This window comes from Oncorhynchus gorbuscha, linkage group LG21 (assembly GCF_021184085.1).
Source record: "Oncorhynchus gorbuscha isolate QuinsamMale2020 ecotype Even-year linkage group LG21, OgorEven_v1.0, whole genome shotgun sequence".
NCBI lineage: Eukaryota > Metazoa > Chordata > Actinopteri > Salmoniformes > Salmonidae > Oncorhynchus > Oncorhynchus gorbuscha.
Window position 1 is genome coordinate 43,812,911 of NC_060193.1, and position 6,000 is coordinate 43,818,910.

Sequence of the window (6,000 nt, forward strand, 5' to 3'; positions counted from 1 at the left end):
CAGGTAGAACCCTTTTCACAGAGGGTTTTACCTGGAACCAAAAAGGGTTCTCCTATAGGGACAGCCAAAGAAACCTTTTGGAACACATTTTTAAATAATCAGAATAATCAGAATATAGGCTGCATTGATATGGACAGCTGCAGTATTCCAACCGTTCAAATTCGACTGATCGCCTACAGCTCTGGCATGATTCAACGACAATAATTCCTTCTACAAAAACAAATGTGCCTTTCACAAAGGACCATGGAGAATTTTCAGGCAAGCACATGGTTGGTCTGAAAATGTCAGGTTCATGGCATCAACTGTCATGTCAGTCATTGTAGACCAATCAGCAGGGCCAGAGGAGCTCAATCGTAACCACACAGAGAGCGTGTTTGTCTCCTGTGGGTGCTAGGCCTTTATTTACCCCTTCTTCTCCAACCTCAAATCAGAAAGAACAGCTTTGTGATGTTCAGACTTGTGACAAAACATCTGTCCGAGAGGGTACATATTTAGCCGGTTGTCTTGGTATCATGAGTTTTCCTGCTAGGTGATTGTCTCGTCTGGAGTTAGGTCCTGGCACCAGTGTCCACACAAATCTGGGGGAAGTTACACTACTTTAGACTTTCAATAAGGTGTTGTTTTCCTGCTTAAATGTTGACCATTATGTTAAAGGGGAACGTACATTCCAAAATCGAAGTTGGTCCGATGTTTTCAGACATTTCAAAAGTGGTCTTATCTTGAGATAAATATCTGTCCCAGGCCATCTGTGGAATGGAAAAGATAATCGCCACATAACTTCCAGATTTTAGTATGCGCTTGAGGCGTATACATGCAGCTGTACCTACACATTCGATGGCATAGGACATAGACTCATCTCTACACTAGACCACATTTAACGTCTGAAAACATCCACGTTAGATATTTGGAGTGAACTGCCCCTTTAATTTGAATGAATAGGCCTGTATCAGGAAGCTGTTCACAGCTTCTCAATCTTTACTCTTTACAGATTTCTAAATCTTTTCATGTCCTAGTTCGGTTGGCCACTCAACACGCTTTGGGTTGGACCAATCGCAGCTCTGTCAAGGAGCAGTAGATAATGCAGTGACCTGTGCCAGCAATAGGGGGATTTTGACCTTTTGGCCCCAGTTGAAGCAAATGGGAAACATAGAGGTTCCTCTTTCTGATGAAGTCGGTTGGCGGCCAAAATGTTATGTGATCCGCATTAGGTGATAATCATTAGGCTACGGTGATAATCCTTTCACTCTCTGTCTCTTCCGGTGTTCTCGGTAATTCCCTCCCTCCCTCCCTCCCTCCCTCCCTCCCTCCCTCCCTCCCTCCCTCCCTCCCTCCCTCTACGGGGATGGGGTTTGTAACTTTAAGTGGAACGTGTGAGCAGGCCTCTAGCACTTGTCATCAGCACCTCTCTGAATCCCGACACCTCTCATATCGCCTCTCTATATTGCTGGTCATGAGAACGAAGATAAAATGCCTTCCCTTTATTTAGCCCTCTCTCACTTCACCCAGCTTAGGTGAGAGCAATGCCAGGGCAACCGCCTGCCTGTGAGCCTGTCAGGGAGAGCCTTGCTTATGTCCCGATAAAAGGGGAAAGGGGAGAGAGAGGACATACTAATGTGGTGAGGATGGGTACACTGACTAGATTCAGGAAACCTAATGTAACCGTTCAAAATACTTAAGTACATATTTCATCTAGGGGTGGGTCCAGACCTGGGTTCAAATAGTATTTGTTTTCCGCCCCAATACATTCGCTGCACTTGACTGAGCTTGCCTAGTGGAATGAAACCAAGGTGTGCCAAAAGTGCAAACCCCGCCCACCTGGCACCTCCAAGCTTAATTAAACAATCAAAATACCTGAAATGGGACAAGTCTGGATGGGATGTGATGATTTATATAATGAAAACGGGTTAATATGCAGGTTTACACAATAGATTAAGCCAAAAGACTGAATGTATAGAAAATGAGAGGAGTTGTCCAACTGTCGCTAATCTTTGTCATTGTCAAATTCCAACTCAATCTCTTAAAGGGATAGTTCAACCAAATTGGTTCCGTAGCTCAATTAAGGGCTGGATTCAATCCGTATCGCGGAAGACCTGTATTAACATTTATAAGGTCATCTTCTGAATGAGACGACATATGCAGCGTTTCCTGTGAAGGCAGTCTCAGCGAACGAGGGAACATTGCCCTAAAATTTCAATCGAGCGATAACGCGGATCTTCTGCTCTACGTCTGCGGTACTGTTTGAATCGAGCCTTAAGTTTATGATTTGGACAATGTGAAAAAAAATGTCCTAGTCCAATAGCATGTGTACCATTATGTGTTGCCATTAAAGCATATGCTAAGTGGAATATATTATTATTATTATATGTAACGTTTTCACATTATGTCAATATGTGACATGCATATTAGATGTCTCATTCATAAGTGACCTATTTGTTGGAAATTGGGTGCATTGTTCGTTTTGGCATAATTTTTTGGATTTAGTCTAGTCTTAGTCATTTTGTCATTTGAATAATGATTTAGTCTAGTTATTGTCAAAATGACGAAAAACAAATGGCCGTTTTTGTCAACTAGATGCCCTTTCTTTTTAGTCACATCACATTTGTATTGCCTCATTAACCTATAGGGAACATACATCACTGATTTCCATGTGCACAAACATACATAGCCTTGTCCTACCAACATATATTTCTGCATAAAATACTATTCTCTTCCCAGCAGCAGAAATATGACAAACATATAGGAGAGAGAGAGAGAGAGAGAGAGAGAGAGAGAGAGAGAGAGAGAGAGAGAGAGAGAGAGAGAGAGAGAGAGAGGGGAGAGGGAGGGAGGGAGGGAGGGAGGGAGAGAGAGAGAGAGAGAGAGAGAGAGAGAGAGAGAGAGAGAGAGAGAGAGAGAGAGAGAGAGAGAGAGAGAGAGAGAGAGAGAGAGAGGGAGGGGGAGGGAGGGAGGGAGGGAGAGAGAGAGAGAGAGAGAGAGAGAGAGAGAGAGAGAGAGAGAGAGAGAGAGAGAGAGAGAGAGAGAGAGAGAGAGAGAGAGAGAGAGAGAGAGAGAGAGAGAGAGAGAGAGAGAGAGAGAGAGAGAGATCCACAGATGCTGCAGCCGCATTGGTGTCCAAAAGTAGAACGGGAGCTAATGACTGTTTCGCCCAGTGATGTAGTCGAGTCACTAAACCTCAAGTCTGAATCGAGTCGGACGGTCTATAATTGGAGGTGGAGCGGAGTCTGTCTGCCTGTCTGCCCACGCTCATCGCTTGCTCCCCCGCAGCTCACCAGCTGATGTAGGCTGTGTGGCGTCCTTCCCACTGCAGAATAGAACTGCACAGCGCGTCGCGCTGCTACTATGACCTGTGCTTATCACTGTAAAGCTCTCAATCTCTCCAAAACCTCTAGTTCAGTCCACTTAGCGGTCAGATTTTAGTCACAGAGATCATTTTGTTTTATCTTGTTTTAGTCAACTGAAATGTAGTTATAGTTTGTTCTGGGCCTATTTAGTCAATTATAGTGTCGTCAAATGCCACTGAAATATAGGTGTTTGACTAATATTTTAGTCATTATTTTTTATTGCCGAAATGAACACTGTTGTGCAATGCCAGCAGAATCATGTCGTTTGGCTTCACAATGGTAAAAAAAAGAAGACATATGTCTCTTTAGGAGGTTAATACTTTGACCATTAAAATCTCTGTTTCGAGCACAAAAAGAGACAAAAACAAAAAACAAGGTAGACCCCTTGGTGTTCGCCTCCGTTTCCCCTGGTGGACCCGTGTCACCTCTCATTCTTTTCTTTAACCTCCCTGAACAATAGGGAGAAAGACAGCAGCTTTCCCTACTCAGCAAAAGGGTTCACTCTTATCGACTCCGCCCAACAAAAGTTCTGCTGATATTTCTTTCCCCGAACTGACATCTGAACCTGGTATTAAGAATAGAAAGAACAGAGAGCGAGCGAGAGACAGAGAGGGGAAAGCACTTTCTGCGATGGCGACCCGGCCCGGGAACGTTCTCACTGCAAGGAAAAGTGAATACCAGACACATTTTCAACTCAATTTTCAATTTCACGGTACTCTGTCAAATCCTTGCTCATCTCTGAATTACCTCATGCAAGATTTAAGTATGTGAAGTTGGAATGATTAGGAATTCTTCCAGTTTAAAATAAGAGTTTGACATTGAAATGAACATGAATTCAGATAGCATTCATTCTTCATTGAATTTTTGGATGATTCTGAATTAGCAGTCTACCCAACCAACAAGACAAAATTGCTCATTGCAGTCCAAAACTTTGAAGTGTTCCTGAAAAGTGCATACAAGATGTCCTACGGTCACACACAATATCCACTATAGTGCCTTTTGAAGAGTCATGAAGCTCTAGAAAAAAGAGATCAGAAAACCATAGGCCGACAATGACTTTGTGACAACAATTTTACGTGTTGATATTCAGTGCCATTTCTCAGAAGCCCTTTAGCCGACCCAACTTTGATAGTTGTGGGAGGTTTTGAATGGATTGCAGGTGTCTGAGTAAAAAAATAAAAAATGATAGATTTTTGGTTTTGATGGAAAAATACTATAGTCTGAACTGAAACGACTAAAACTAGGTAGAAAGTGGCTAAACGATTTAAAGAGATTGAACGGGATCTTAAGTACTTACAAATTTGTAACACGTTGTACGAATCGGAATTCCTAACATATCATATGAATTGCAGGAAACAAATTGTTATTCATATAGAGTTGCTCTTTACGTGGTCCTTCACATGTGAGATATGTCAGAAAAAATATATACAAAAAAAGAACAATTAAAATTTCTATGTGCACAAACACCTTTAAACTTGGTGCTACAAGGTACTATCTGCAATCCAATCACACATAGCTGGTTTATCAATAAAAAATAATGATATGCAAGGTGAGGTCATGAAAGAGGGAGACATCACAAAACAGTTCTGAGATCTGGGACTTGTTTACTCATCCAGAGCTAAGCTTTAGCAATGTTGCTAAAGCTAAGCTATAGCAATGTTCTCCATAGGATATGGTGTATTTGTCATTTTTAAACTATCCTTTTTATGTGCGAACATGTATTAATATATTTGATGATGCGATTAGAAAGAAGGGAAGGTGTTCTTTTACCTAATCATTAAATGTATGTACTTTTCTATTGAAATTGAAATGATTTTAAAGGACCCTCCCAGAAAATTGCAGCCACTATTTCAATGTCCTAGAAAGAAAACGCACGTTTAGGTTCCACCTCCGAAGAATGACGAAGGCTACTTATACTTATTTATGAATTGGGTGTGGGAATTTCAATGTGGAGTAAACGTGAACAAATAGGGCACTGACAGCTGTCAGTGTAGCTAGCTAGCATGCTAACCTTATCTAGCTAGCTAATGTTATCTGTTGTTGCTGGTATTTTTTTACTACACTGTTTTCAATAGATTCACCAGCTGGCTCTATGGCTGTTTCTGGAGCAGGATTTGTCATAAGCATTGATTTAGGGAAACCACTGGCCTAACTTTGACCTTGTCATCTATTGTTATCTCCAAAATTTTGTCAGCTTCCATAAATTGCGGCCGCAAATTTGTCATAGAAATAGTTACAATAAGATGAAGTGCCTGTAATATGGATAACTATTGAAAGATAGCTGATATGTGTTTTTCTACATTGTAATGGACATGGTGCAACCTTTGGTAGGCAGGCTGCTGGCAGGCTTCTGCTGGGGTACAACAAAGCCTGTGCTCATGATTCTCACATGGGAAGTGAAATGATAGGCTACAATGACTTCCCACTGGGCACAGACGTCAGTTCAATGTCTAGTTTTGATTTATATTTGGTTGAGTTGTCAACTATTCTGAATTCAACAAAAATGGTTTAGTCATTGGATTTAGGTCAAAGTTGACATTTAAAAAAATGCCCTTACCTTGATGACTTTTTGTAAATCCAATGAGTTTTCCACGTTGATTCAACGTCATCATATTTGTTTGCTGTTAGTTGAAATGACATGGAAACAACATTGATTCAA